At 43.6% G+C, this 13,692-nt stretch overlaps 1 protein-coding gene across 8 annotated transcripts in view; it reads left to right on the top strand.

Annotated features, from left to right (window-relative positions):
• Nucleotides 1-13,692, top strand: part of DAB1 (DAB adaptor protein 1) — a 911,155-nt gene that overhangs the window by 143,002 nt on the left and 754,461 nt on the right. Inside the window, exon 1 of one of the 8 annotated variants that reach the window (XM_084852388.1) lies at nt 10,957-11,006. The exons of the other annotated variants lie outside the window; for them this stretch is intronic. The gene's annotated coding sequence lies outside the window, so the exon portion shown is untranslated. Of the gene's footprint in view, nt 1-10,956; nt 11,007-13,692 lie in introns of those variants that run through there. 8 annotated transcript variants of the gene reach the window in all.

The following is a 13,692-nucleotide window of genomic DNA, read 5'->3' on the forward strand; positions in this document are numbered from 1 at the left end:
CCTGAGGCACAGTGTAACATATACCTGTTAAAATTATTGTATGTGTCTGCATTGTTAAATGTGACCCAGGTAAGAAAGGGTTAATAGAGGGTTAGGGAGGGAATGACAGGTGGAAGGGGCTTCTGTGCATGAGGATTCTGAGGTTATAAAAGGAATGAACTGACAGATAGAAGATGGAGAGGGCCTTAGGGATTGGGGAAGCTATTTCTATTATTTATTTTATTTTATTTTTATTTTATTTATTTCATTTCTATACCACCCAGTAGCCAAAGCTCTCTGGGCAGTTCACAAAAACTATAATCAAGGTGCACACAATAAAACAATATAAAATATATAAAACATTAAAACCACAGTATAATAATACAACCAGCCTAAAACCAGCCTAAAACCTAGCAGCAGTGCAGTAAGGGATGTGTGTATATAGGATTTAGAAGGGGTAGAGTAGGTAGGTAGGTAGGTAGGTTAGGACCAAGCATAGATTGTTTAATAATCATATATAACTCTTCTTGTATTAAATAAATTTTATTTGTTTGTTTTTAACTACAAAATCCCACAAGCTGGTTTGTGTTATTGCACTACCATTAGAAAACCTATTCCCTTGTTATTTCTCCTGTATCGGTAGAAGGAACCAACTGGGCATATTGAGTGTCTCTTTGACCCAGAGAGTAAAAGGGACTGAAGCTGTGTGTGTCAGTGAGGATAACTGACCCAGTGGAGACAGACATCCTGAGGGGGTTTTCTTCTCAGTTTTATCAGGCAGGAGCATCACATTCAATATCCTTACTTAAGGGCATAGTGTCTCCACACATCCTTTCTTCATGGTTCAGTGTACTCATTTGCACAACACTGTACTGGAAAACTGATACTGTTCTTAATTGCTCTCGATTCAACCTATTATCACTTCTTTTTGTGCTGATAAACAATGCTTCCCATTTTGTTCCATATTCATTGAAAATAGTAAAACACACAGAGAAGGAAAAAATTTCTAGCGCCTTCCTTGTCACATTAGCAGAAATAGAAGTCACAGTTGAAAACACCACTAGTATAGTGTTGTTGTAATATGATAGGATCCTCAGTTTCTTCTCACTTAACATGTTTTGATTGCATTAGTAAAGGAATGCTGCCCTTGTTAGGGAGAGAAAATGGTGTGCCTCTGAGTTCATGCATGGAAAACCTCCTTAAAGGAACATGAATTGGTGAAATAAGGGAATGACAAAAAGAGACAATTGATTAGAGTGGTTTGTTGGTTGGTGCACTTGATAGCATCTAGTAATTGTGAGTTTGAGGACATGTCCAGTTGATGCAGCCATGCATTATTCATCTTGGTCTTTCTGATCTAACACTACACATGGGTACAGTGCTACACCTGCACTGGTTGCCCATTGCTTGCAGAGATTACTGTATTTAGCACAGTACCAGTGTGTGTGGACTGTGGAAGTTGTGGTCCACCAAGCTCACCTCCTGCAGTGAATGTGGGAGTGCTAAGTACAGAAAAGATAAGTCTGCTATGGTCATGTTATAAGGCTTTGAGTCTCATTCGCGGTTACACTCTATAGAACTCTGTCATCCGCTAATTTGGGTACTTAGTCCTTTGGGTTGCAGAAACCAAAATTCATAAGATGTGGTGTGTGTGTGAATATCTCTTGTAGAGACTGTGTGTGTGTGTGTGTATATATATATATATATATATATTCATTCATTCTGAAAGAAAACGATACAAAGCAGTTTGATGCCTTTCTTGGAACATAGCAGGAACAGGTGATGAAACCCAGACCTGGTCTCAGATAGTGTCTCCATTTTTGTGGTTATTATAGGGGAGACAATACCTTATTAGAGAAGTACTAAATCTCCCACAGCATTCTTTGCAGTGTCTGAAATGATATCATGAGGTAGTGTCTCAGTAGTGGTGCCCAGCCTACTCTCTGAACACCCTCCCCATGCAGTTTGGGAGGCAGAAAATGTGGTATGTTTTAAACACTTCGTCAAAATGCACATGTTTAAGCAGTCTTTCTCTGGCTTGTGATTAATCATAATTAATCATGTTGCTGCTCTATTTTATTGTTTTTGTATTGCTCTTATTGATATCATAGATGAAATGGTTCTTAATAGTGTATTTTAAGCTTTTACTTTAATAGCATAATTTAAACTGTGGTTTTAATATTGTTGTATGTAAACCAATTAAGTATTTTATTTTAATTATGAGGTATGCAATAAATGAGAAAAAAACAGGCAAAGGGCATGACCTGAAAGCACATGATATGTAGGGGTGGACGAAAGTCACTTACCTGTCCTCGAAGGACGTTCGCGGTGGGGGGGAAGCGCTTCGCTGCTCCCCCCGCGAAGTTCAGGACGGGGGGGGAGGCTTCCCGCCTCGGCCCGGCCGAAATTCAGGCCGGGGAGGAGGCTTCCTGCCTCGGCCCGGCCGAAATTCAGGCCGGGGAGGAGGCTTACCGCATCACCCGGCCGCGAACGTGAAAGTTAAAAAAAACAAAAAAACCCCGCCCCCTGATAGGCTACGTGACGATTCACGTAGCCTATCACGGCTAGATCTGCAAAGTCAGCCGTGATAGGCTACGTCAATCGTCACGTAGACTATCACGGGTGACTTAAAAAAAAAAAAAAAAGTGCATACGCTAATGGCGGCCCCCATAGGGAGCCGCCATTCGCGTTCCTTATTTAGTCGCTGTAGTCTACGTAAATGTTTACGTAGACTACGGCGAAAATAAGGGCAACGCAAATAGCGTTGCCCTTATTTTCGCCATAGTCTACATAAATCTTTACGTAGACTACAGCGACCAAATAAGGAACAGGAATGGGAGACCGTCTGGGAATCCCATGCATGCTCTCAAGTTCTGTGATGGAAATATAGGGTGAAAAATTAAATAAGTAAATGGTCTCCTTTGGCTTGCTGATTGAAACGGTAGACTGCAGTGCCTACCTACAAGCAAGTCTGAGCAGGGCCTCCATTTCATTTGGAGCATGTGTTTCTTGTCCCTTAAGTATGAACTTTACTTATGTATATTACAAGCATGCATAGAGCATCACATGAACAAAGAATGGGAAATTACAAGGGACAACCCAAAATACAACAAGACCAATATGCAATTAGGGGCAGTGGTGCAGAACTCCATATAATACTACAAGCTGCTCAGGAAGGGTAGCCAACTTAGGGATGTTGGAGAATTCCGCCATGGATCTCAGTGAGGGCGAATGCCAGTGCATTCGCCCCCCCAAAATCCATGGTAGAACGAAGCCCCCCGCCCCACCACCCTGCGAAAGGCGCGCGAAATGGAGCACCTACCTGGTGCCATTTGCGCTGCTTTGAGAATGGTGGCTACGTCTGCGGCCGCCATTCACTTCTTCATTATCGCCGTAATAGGCTATGTAAATACTTACGTAGCCTATCACAGATAATGCAGGGATACCATTTGCATCTCTGCAGAGGCTGTGATAGGCTACGTAAATATTTACCGCAAAAAGGGAACGCAAATGGTGGCCGCCATAGCCTCCGCCATTTGCATTCCCTTTTTTTGCCGTGATAGGCTACGTAAATACTTACGTAGCCTATCACGGCAAAAGACAGGGACACAAAGGGCTGCGGCTATGGCAGCTGCCATTTGTGTCCCTACGCAGCCCAGTGGCCAGATGTCTGGCTGCGGGCGGTCCTGGCTGGCAGCTCCGCAGAGTTGCTGCAGAGCAGAACTGGCCAGGGAGAATTTTGGGGGGGAGAGATGGAGCGCCTCCCCCTCGCCGCAGATGTCCCTGGACGAAACCAGGTAAGTGTTTCGTACATCCCTAAGCCAACTTCTAACGCAATCTAGCGACTATCACATAAGTACATTTCTTTAGAAGGAAATGCACCCTCTATACTTACAGTTAGTGTGCTAGTACTCTCTTCCCATTCAGACAAAGCTTAATTTTCTACCAGTGTTTTATATTCATAGACTACATCATGTCACCATACAGTTCCTAGCTCTGTGGAATGACAGAGGCTGCAACAGTCTGATAACTTAATGCATGTTGGGATGAATAAGATTACCTTACATCGGTAAAATGCTTCAGAGAATTCTGGGATGGCCATCCTGCTGGAGGGTATGGGGTGGAGAAGGGGAAGTGTGCAACATGAATAACAAAACAAAAAGTCAAAAGTAGCCGATTTCTGTAGTGTGGTTGTTGTTGTTGTTCAGTCGTTCAGTCGTGTCTGACTCTTCGTGACACTACCTCTTCGTGTAGTGTGGTGGCTTCATTCAAATAAAAATATTTTGCAAATAATAAGTCCCATATTTGTCCAGAAATTACTTCCTTTCTCTGTTAACAATATGTTTTGTGAAATGTTGAATGTAAGGGAAGTAGACTAACGCACAGTTGTTGGTTATGCTGTTATGACTGGGGAAAAAAATACTATTTTTGTTAGCTCTCTGTTTATACAGGGTCATATTCATGCTCAAGACAGCACTGACTGGGTGCAAATTATTTTGCTGAGACCAAGCTCTTTATTGTGTCATGGGCATGACTAGCTCAAGGCCATGATGGATCCTGTGGCTAGCCATCAATAGTAGGCCCCCTACTCTGCCCCCCATACTCAACTCTCACACAACATTTAGGCATACACACATACACAGTCAACAATGTACAATAATAATGCAAAAACATTATTTCACTACATATTTTGGTGTAAATTATCGTCCATGCTTCCCTGGAAGCAAAAGACTAATATCTCTTCCATTTTAGAGAATACAAACACAACCTTCCCCTTTTACAGCACAGAAACACAGAAAACAAACACACATCGAAGCACGCTTTCGCTCTCTTTCTCTTTCACATGTGCGCACACATACACACTCAAAAAAGAGACATAGGCTGACTTAGGGTGCAATCCTATGGCTGCTAGTCAGTGGCTAGTTGGCCATAGGATAGGTTGGTTCCCTGAGAACCAACCTCCATCCCTCCCATGCTGCCTCGTAGGCAGTGTGCAATGGCCCTACGCTGTGCTCGGAAGAAGAGCGCGGAGTGGCAAAAATGGGGCATTCCTGGGGGCATGTCGGGGCGAGGAAGTTGGAAATGCTGGTATGACACATCCGATGTGTCATCTGGCTGCTGCTTCCCGCATTCCAAGGTCCCACAGCTAGACAGCCAAAATCAACGGTCTAGCTGTAAATGTAGGGTGGCTGAAGCGCAGAGGGGACAATCAGCTCCGTGCTTCTCCTGCCCTGCACTGGATAGGCGGTCGCCTCCAAGTTTGGAGGTGGCCACCTATCCCAATAGGATTGTGCCCTTTCTGACTCATTTAGACACAACAGCCAAACAGGATACACACACATACACAGCCATCGCTTGCCCAGAATATTTTTCTGCCTGAGGAGGATCAGCAATTTTCTCACTAGATGATCTGGGCCAGTCACTACCTCTCAACCTAGCCTACCTCACAGGATTGTTGTGAGGGTAAAAATGGGGAGATCTTCAGTTTCTGAGGGAACATAAATATGATAAAATAAAGTAAATAATTCTATACTAGAAAAACATGATTGTTTTGCACTATGTTCATAACAAGCCACATTGACTTGCAAAATGGCCATCCATGCATTGCATCACTGTGTGCACTCATTAACATGAATGTGCAGTATAGACAAGACACCCCGCTTGGAAAAGTACTGAACTTGGAAAAAAGTACCCTGAAAAGAGGGGGCAGGGAAGGGAAGCAAGAGCATATGATAAAACATCCATACACAATAATCATTTACACAACCCTTAATATAAAAGAGGGAAAAAGAAGGATTTAACACTTCCATTTCAAATATATACATTAATATAAGCAGGCCATATATCTAAATAAGCATCCATACGAGACTGACAGATATAGGAGATACTTTCAAATGTAGCAAGAGCTGCAGTCCACTGAAGGTGGGTGTTTATCCTCCCAAGCTGGAAGTATAAGTATCTTTGCAAGAGCAAGGGCTGGAGACTGGCTCTTTTTTATTTGAAAGCTGGGAATCTGGGCTAAGTAGTGGACCCCCTGAGATGCTGGGCAGGGGGCTACATCCCCCATAGCTCTGTGCTTAATCTGGCTATGCTCATGGGGTCTGGCCTTATCTGCATAGACAGAATGGAGCAGAAATGGGATTAGGTAGATGGACATGTGGCTTCTGTGGTTTCTTATTAGGGTTTACACAGCACATATGCCTTTGCATATATTTATTTCTTACATTTCTACAAAGCCCAATAGCTGAAGCTCTCTGGGCAGTTTACAACAATTAGAACCACAAAATACGTAATAAAATACAACAAAAAAAAGAATATAAAGACAGGGTGTGGTGGTGAAAAGCAGCACAACAGCAAAACAACAAGGAGACTCTGGATCCACTGTGGATGCTGTCACTCTTGAGGTAAAATATATAAGAAAGATAGAAAGGCTAACAACAGAGTATTCAAAAATATATTTAAGCTAAACGTTTCAGCTTCTGCCCTCATCACTAGCTGTGCTGTTCTATGGATATCAGGAGTGGCAGTTTGGAATGCCTGGAGATGAAAGTTCCTTAGGATAAAAAACAGAGGTATGGGTGGTATAATGCTTACGAATTGTCCTCCAGATTAAGGCCATTGGGACTCAGTCAATAGATTCAGAAATTTTCCCTTTTGTCAGGCATGTTGTTGTCTTTTGTTTGTTCTATTGGAAGCAACTGTAAATCCCAGAGACTATGGCTGCCTTTATGCTAAACAAAACCCCCATGGTCCTCCAGTTCTGGAGCCTTTCCATGTTGATTGCGGCCTTCCAGACAGCGATCACATGGTTGCTGAGAGGGGAAGCTTTTAGGGATGTACGAAAGTCACTTACCTTTGACGAAATTTGCTTCGCGGTGGGGGGGAGGCGCTCCGTCCCTCCCCCCCGAAATTCTGGCCAGGGGGGAGGTTCCCTGTCCTTCCCGCCGCGAATCCTGGCCAGCCGGGAACGCAAATGGCGGCGGCCATAGCCGCCGCCGTTTGCATCCCTGCAGTCTGCCGTGACAGGCTACGCAAATGTTTACGTAGCCTATCATGGCTGAGTGAAAAAAACAAACCAACCGTGCGTACGCAAATGGTGGTGCCCATGGGCGCCGCCATTTGCGTTCCTTATTTTGGCACGTGTAGTCTACGTAAACATTTACGTAGACTACGGCAAAAATAAGGGGAACGCAAATAGCTTACGCTATTTGCTTACGCTATTTGCGTTCCCCTTATTTTCGCCGTAGTCTACGTAAATGTTTACATAGACTACACGTGCCAAAATAAGGAACGCAAATGGCGGCGCCCATGGGCGCCGCCATTTGCGTATGTGCGGGTTTTTTTTTCCCACTCAGCCGTGATAGGCTACGTAAACATTTACGTAGCCTATCGCGGTATTTTTTTGAAAATCTAGCCATGATAGGCTACGTAAATCTTTACATAGCCTATCACTTTTTTTTTTTTTTTTTACTGGAAATGGCGGCGGCGGTAGCCGGTTGAAAGACCGGCCGCCGCAGCAGAACTGCCACTGAACCGCCGCCACCAGGGAGATTCGCCAAAGGTAAGTCCCGTCCCGGGGGCGGGGCGGGGGGGGCAGACCGTTTCGCCACCGATTTCGGGGGGCCGAATGTGCTGGCATTCGGCCTCCCCGAGATTCGTGGCAAAATTCTCTGACATCCCTACTTTTAATTTTCAAGGTTCCATAGAACTCAATGAAACACCGCCATCTAGTGGCTGTTTTAATCACGTAACATTCTGAGTTTAGAAAGATGGTTCATAAGTTCTGGATCTCTTTGAGACAAAATAACCAGGAAATATCTCTGGATGTGCCCTGGAGGTTAACAATGTCATGAAAAAGACCTGCAAACTTCCGTGAGTGAGCAATCTCAATAGCAGGATAGAAGCTCTGTCTGAAGGAGACCTATGTGACAATGAGTTGAAATGTCTTGCAACAGGTTGCTCCAGGTTTTTGTGTGTGTTTTTTTGGTAAGAATTGCAGATTTGTGCTTATGGAATCTAGTTCTTAGGTCCATTGTAGTTTTCTCTACATATTGCATACAACATCCTTTTTTTTTTTTTACATTCAGTTAAATAAACCACATTAGTAGAAGTGCATGCAAACAATTGCCTAATGCAATAAGTTTTCTTAGTAACTGTGCTCCTAAAAGAAGTAGTTTCTTGAAGATAATGTGTTGATTTACAATAGTATGATCCTGGTTGCAAGTATCTTGTTTAAGTGCAGCTTTAACTAACAATTTACACAGACTGGGTGGTTTTCTGAATGTGATGCCTGATGGAGAAGTAATGGCTTCTGTTAAATGAGCAGAATAGGATATGTTAGGGTAACTATCTTTAATTATCTTGTGGTAATTAGGGGCAGCAGGATGGTAGTCCACAACAAATGGAATGCAACTTTCTTTCGAAGAGTTAGCCTTTGCATCACAAAGAAGGGTATCCCTGGATATTGAAAATGTAGTCAGTGATGTGACATTGGTATCTGCATTGTTTGAGATGTTCTTTAAGTTCCTTACATCATTTTGAGAAGTTTTTTTTGTTATTACAAATGCGTTTTATCCTAACAGCCAAACTATATATAATAATGAACTTAAAGAACATCACCAACAACAATGCGAGATCAGAAGCTTCCAATTCCATTTTAGATAGGCTGACCATACGTACCTTTTTAAATGGGACAGTACCGTTTTTTCATATTTCCCGACCGTCCCGTCGTTTTAATATAAATGTCAATTTTGTCCCGTTTTTAGTTTTTTGTAAAAAACTGAACGCGTTTATCATAAGGCTTTATGCTAATCAATGTGTGCAGTAACACTACTAGTGTGACAAAAGAGGAAGCTCCACTATCCAGTCAGGGCCAGGCTTCTTGAGCTAGCGACGATCAGATCAGACGCTGCCCCCTTGCTTGTCTGCAGTGGCAGGGAATTCGAGAGGTGGTCGCTAAGCCCCATTCAGCATGTGGGAGCCAGGATGGTGAGTCTTATTGTTATTTCTACCATCATTCCACCCATCGTTACTTTTTCATGAATACAGAATATTACATAATCCCGTCCCATTTTTGTCATCCCAATATCCCATTTTTGTCTCAAGGAAATATGGTCAGCCTAATTTTAGATCAACTACAGTTTAATATGTCATCTGAATCCTAAACTGTGGTTAATTTTAGCTATCATTTATTTAAACAAGTCAGCATTATAAACTATGGTTTGAAGTTGGCTTGTTTCACAAACCAGAGATAAGAAAAATTAAGAATTGTCCATGTTTGGATTAAAGCTCAGCTGAAATCTTTAGCCCAGCTTTATTTGCTCATTCATGGGAGTGGGGGCTGAGGATTGGGAGAGCAGAGTTCTCTGCAGGTTTTTTGGGAGGGCGGGGTGCTTACCTGACTTAGAAGAATAGATGTATAGGAAATAACCCCCTCAGTCGTGTGTGCGTGTCTTGCTACAGCAATCAGGCTTGTAATTTAGAGACAGTGAAATATCTGTCAGTGTATTGATTTGAATCTAGTAGTAGACACTGTACACTGACTTGTAACCTGAGAAATGTAGGCTATAAATAGCATGACTGTCTCATTAGTTAAGTGAGGAGCAAACAGCAATGGAATGGTTGAAAAGAATGGAAGACAGAACACAAGCTAGCAAAAGGCAGGAAAAAAATACAAAAGAAGTCACATCTGCTGCCTTGAAAGAGATCAAAATGGATTCTGTAATATGAGACCATGGTAACCTGTGGACCATCAGGAACTCAATTACTGAAGCAGCCTGCTCAGTAGGAATTAAGCATGGAAATGTCCAACAGGGACATGCTGAACATTCCTTCTGTCAGATGTTACATAAAATATTCTACCTACTGGTATATCTAGTCCTGTAATACAATTTCCAGAAAATTGTCTTATATTCGGTTCTTCTAGAAATAAAATGAAGGCATTTTATGATATTTATAGCACAGTCCTTTGTATGTTAACTTGGAAGGAAGTTCCTCTGACCTAAATGGAGCTTCGGCAGTCAGGAGCTTCATGCCTCATCCCTGCTAGCTCTTACTAGGGATGTACGAACTGTGTACCTTTGGTGCCGCTTGACTTCCTCAGTTTGTGGCCATTGCTCCGTTCCGCCATTCACAAGCCCCCGGAATTCTCCTCTTTTTTTCCCCAAGTGTAACTGCTTCAGAAAGAACTTTCCATTATACTGTATCTTTTTCATGAGTTCCATAACAGCAGTGTGGTGTAGTGGTTAGACAACCAATGTAGCCTAGTGGTTAGAGTGTTGGAATGGGATTTGGGAGATGGGGGCTTCTAGTGCCCACTTGGCTATGGAAGCTCACTGGGTGACTTTGGGCTGGTCTCAACCACACACATGGTGTGTTCTTTCTGAAGCAATACAAATGCAGCATGAGGGGAAAGATTAGCAAGCTTCTCTTTCTTTGAATAATAAGCACACTCTGCACATGCTCAGGGAATGGACAAAATGAGGACTAAACATTCCAGGGAATATGAAAAACTATGTTCTTCCATTATATGTGTGTGTGTGTGTGTGTGTGTGTGTGTGTGAGCTTCTCTCCCAATCCAGCTGTTTCCCTGGAAACCCCATCCCCCCATTCACCCAAGGGTCTTCTGAGATAACTAACAGGAGGTTTGATAATGAGCTGGATGTGAAAATACAATGCTGAGCTGGGGGCAAGTGGGGAGCTGACATGTGTAGGAGTAAGTCCTTATTGAACTCAATAAGACTTACTTCCGAGTAGACATGCACAGAGTTGGTTCTCCTCTCCATTTTAGCCTCACAACATCGACAACAATGCTGGATGTGGAAATAGCAGGGAGAATAATACCTCATGCAGGGCTCCAGGACCTGCATAGTCATTTTAAAAGGTTTTTTCTTTCTTTAAAACAGTGTTGCTTTAAACAAAGAGTTTATCGCTCAGGCACGCCTAAGACAGCCTTCTTTTGGGAATCCCCTAGGAAGAGGAAGTGTTTTGGCTGAAAGTAAATGGAGAGAACTTCCACAAACAAGGCGGTGAGCACAATTCATTTTTTTTAAAAAAATTACGTATTTTAGGGATCTACGAAACCACTTACCTATTTCGTAAGTGGCATCCGTGGTGGTGGGGGGAGGCACTCCGTTCCTCCCCCCGGAATCCTCCCTGGCCGGCTCCACTCTGCGGCGACTCCCAGGCAGTTTCCCATCCAAGTACTAACCAGGCTGACCCTGCTTAGCAGCCGAGATCAGCCAAGATCAGGCACATCCAGCCCTTTGATGATGATCATCTGTGTGGAACACTGTTTTGCGCTCATGATCTTACAGTCAGTTGATTCTCTGTACAATAAGAGTTGTTGCTGGAACAAGAGAATGGGATCCGAAGAAGTGCTTTTGTGTGGCTGTGTGGATCCCCCCCCCCCATGCTTTGCACTTATGTTCTTCAGTTTATCCTTTCTGTAGTTTGGCCTGCTGGGGATCAAAAGACTGCTCTGCCTCTGGTGATCTGTTCTTTGCACCACCAGCACCACTGGACACCAGCCAGCATAGATGAAAGGGAAGTTGAGATGCTGAAAAACCATGTACAGTTGCTGCGATCTAGGAAGATAATGCAATGTGATGTCATTTTAGGGACTTCCATGTTCAAGTCCTTTACAGTGGAGTTGCTCCATACACTAGGATCAAGAGATCTAATTTTCAAAACTATGAAGTATGTTAAAGTTGTGAGGTGAGGGACACCTGCTATCTCTGACAAGGTTGTCCTTTTCTGGATCAAGGAACAAGATGCATAACAGCTACCTTATACTATGAGTGTGTAGGTAGCATAAGTAGGATAGGTATGGACAGCTCAGTCTATTTCTGATCTGTGTCAGTTTTGCATGTGTTCAGTCTTGTAAGTCCATTCTGTCCTGTTTTCTGTGAATTTTTTAAAAATGCATGAAATTCACATTTCAGTTATACTAATTTTCCCCTAAAAAAATGTTTTGTACAAGTTTCACTTAAATGCATATTTTGTATGCATTTCCCCCTAAAATACACATTTTTGTATGCATTTTGTGAGCTGAGAACTGCATCACAGTATTTGGAGAAGCAATCTGATGGATAATCACATTGTAATATGATCCTGCTGTAGACATAATATACTGTAGACATAATATACCTTGACTTCAGCAAAACTTTCGACACAGTGCCTCATGATATCCTGAGGAGAAAACTAGCTCAAAGTGGGCTAGATGAAACAATGATCCGGTGGATCCACAGTTGGCTACAGAATCGGACTCAAAGAGTGCTTATCAATGGGATCTTCTCAAACTGGGGAGAGGTAATGAGCGGGGTATGGCAGGGCTCAGTCCTGGGCCCAGTGCTCTTCAACAATTTTATTAATGATTTGGAGGAGGAGGTATAGGGAATGCTGATCATATTTGCAGATGACACAAAATTGGGCAGGATAGCTGAAACTTTGGAAGACAGAAACAAAATTCAAAGTGATCTTTATAGACTGGAGTACAGGGCAGAAAACAACAGAATGACATTTAAAGGGATAAATGCCAAGTTCTGCACCTAGGAAAAAGAAACCAAATGCACAGTTATGTGGCTCAACAACACTACAAGTGAGAAGGATCTTGGAATTGTTGTAGATCACAAGCTGACTATGAGCCAATAATGTGATGCGGCTGCAAAAAAAAGCAAATGCTATTTTGGGCTACATTAAAAGAAATATCGCTTTCAAATCCCAGGAAGTACTAGACTAGTTCTCCTCTACTCAGCACTGGTTAGGCCTCATCTGGAGTACTGTGTCCAGTTCTGGGCACTACACTTTAAGAAGGATGCAGACAAACTGGAGAGGGTTCAGAGGAGGGCAACTGTCAGGGTGGAAAGTGAGCCCATAGAGCCCCAGAGCAGTTCTGATTCTGAGGAAGAACAGCAATCCGTGGGAGAGGAGCTCGCTCATCTCTCACAAGCACAGCAGCTGGCAGAGATTCCTCCTGCCAGCATTCGTGGCATAGATAGTGACCCTGGCAGTGAGAGAGCACTGGAGGGGGGCTTGCTGGATGCTCGGCGCAGACGCAGGGAGCGACAACAGATGGACGGCACCAAAAGAGGCACTCTGCTCATTTGGTGCTCAAACAACAGTCGCATCCCGAGGACCCAAGGGAAAGAGGGAGGATCTCTCCACAGCCCCAAAATTCAGAGTCTTCCCGTGGTTCTCCTTCAAACATCTCTCCTTGGAAAGAATCCTCATTGTCTGTGTCCTGAGTTAGCTATTGGAGGGGACTGCAAGAGGCAGCTAGGGCGCTCCTGACAGCAACAAAGATGATCAGTGGACTGGAAGCAAAGCCCTATGAAGGCAGGCTGAAAGAACTGGGCATGTTTAGCCTTGAGAAGAGAAGACGGAGGGGAGATATGATAGTGCTCTTCAAGTACTTGGAAGGTTGTCACAGAGAGGAAGGCCAGGATCTCTTCTCGATCATCCCAGAGTGCAGGACATGGAATAATGGGCTCAAGTTACAGGAAGCCAGATTCCGGCTGAACATCAGGACAACCTTCCTGACTGTTAAAGCAATACGACAATGGAACCAATTACCCAGGGAGGTGGTGGGCTCTCCCACACTGGAGGCATTCAAGACGAGGCTGGACAGCCATCTGTCAGGGATGCTCTGAGTTGGATTCCTGCATTGAGCAGGGGGTTGGACTAGATGGCCTTGTAGACCCCTTCCAGCCCTAC

The sequence above is a fragment of the Heloderma suspectum genome, chromosome 4, assembly GCF_057233095.1.
Source record: "Heloderma suspectum isolate Gila_16-S chromosome 4, 16-S_ref, whole genome shotgun sequence".
Classification (NCBI taxonomy): domain Eukaryota; kingdom Metazoa; phylum Chordata; class Lepidosauria; order Squamata; family Helodermatidae; genus Heloderma; species Heloderma suspectum.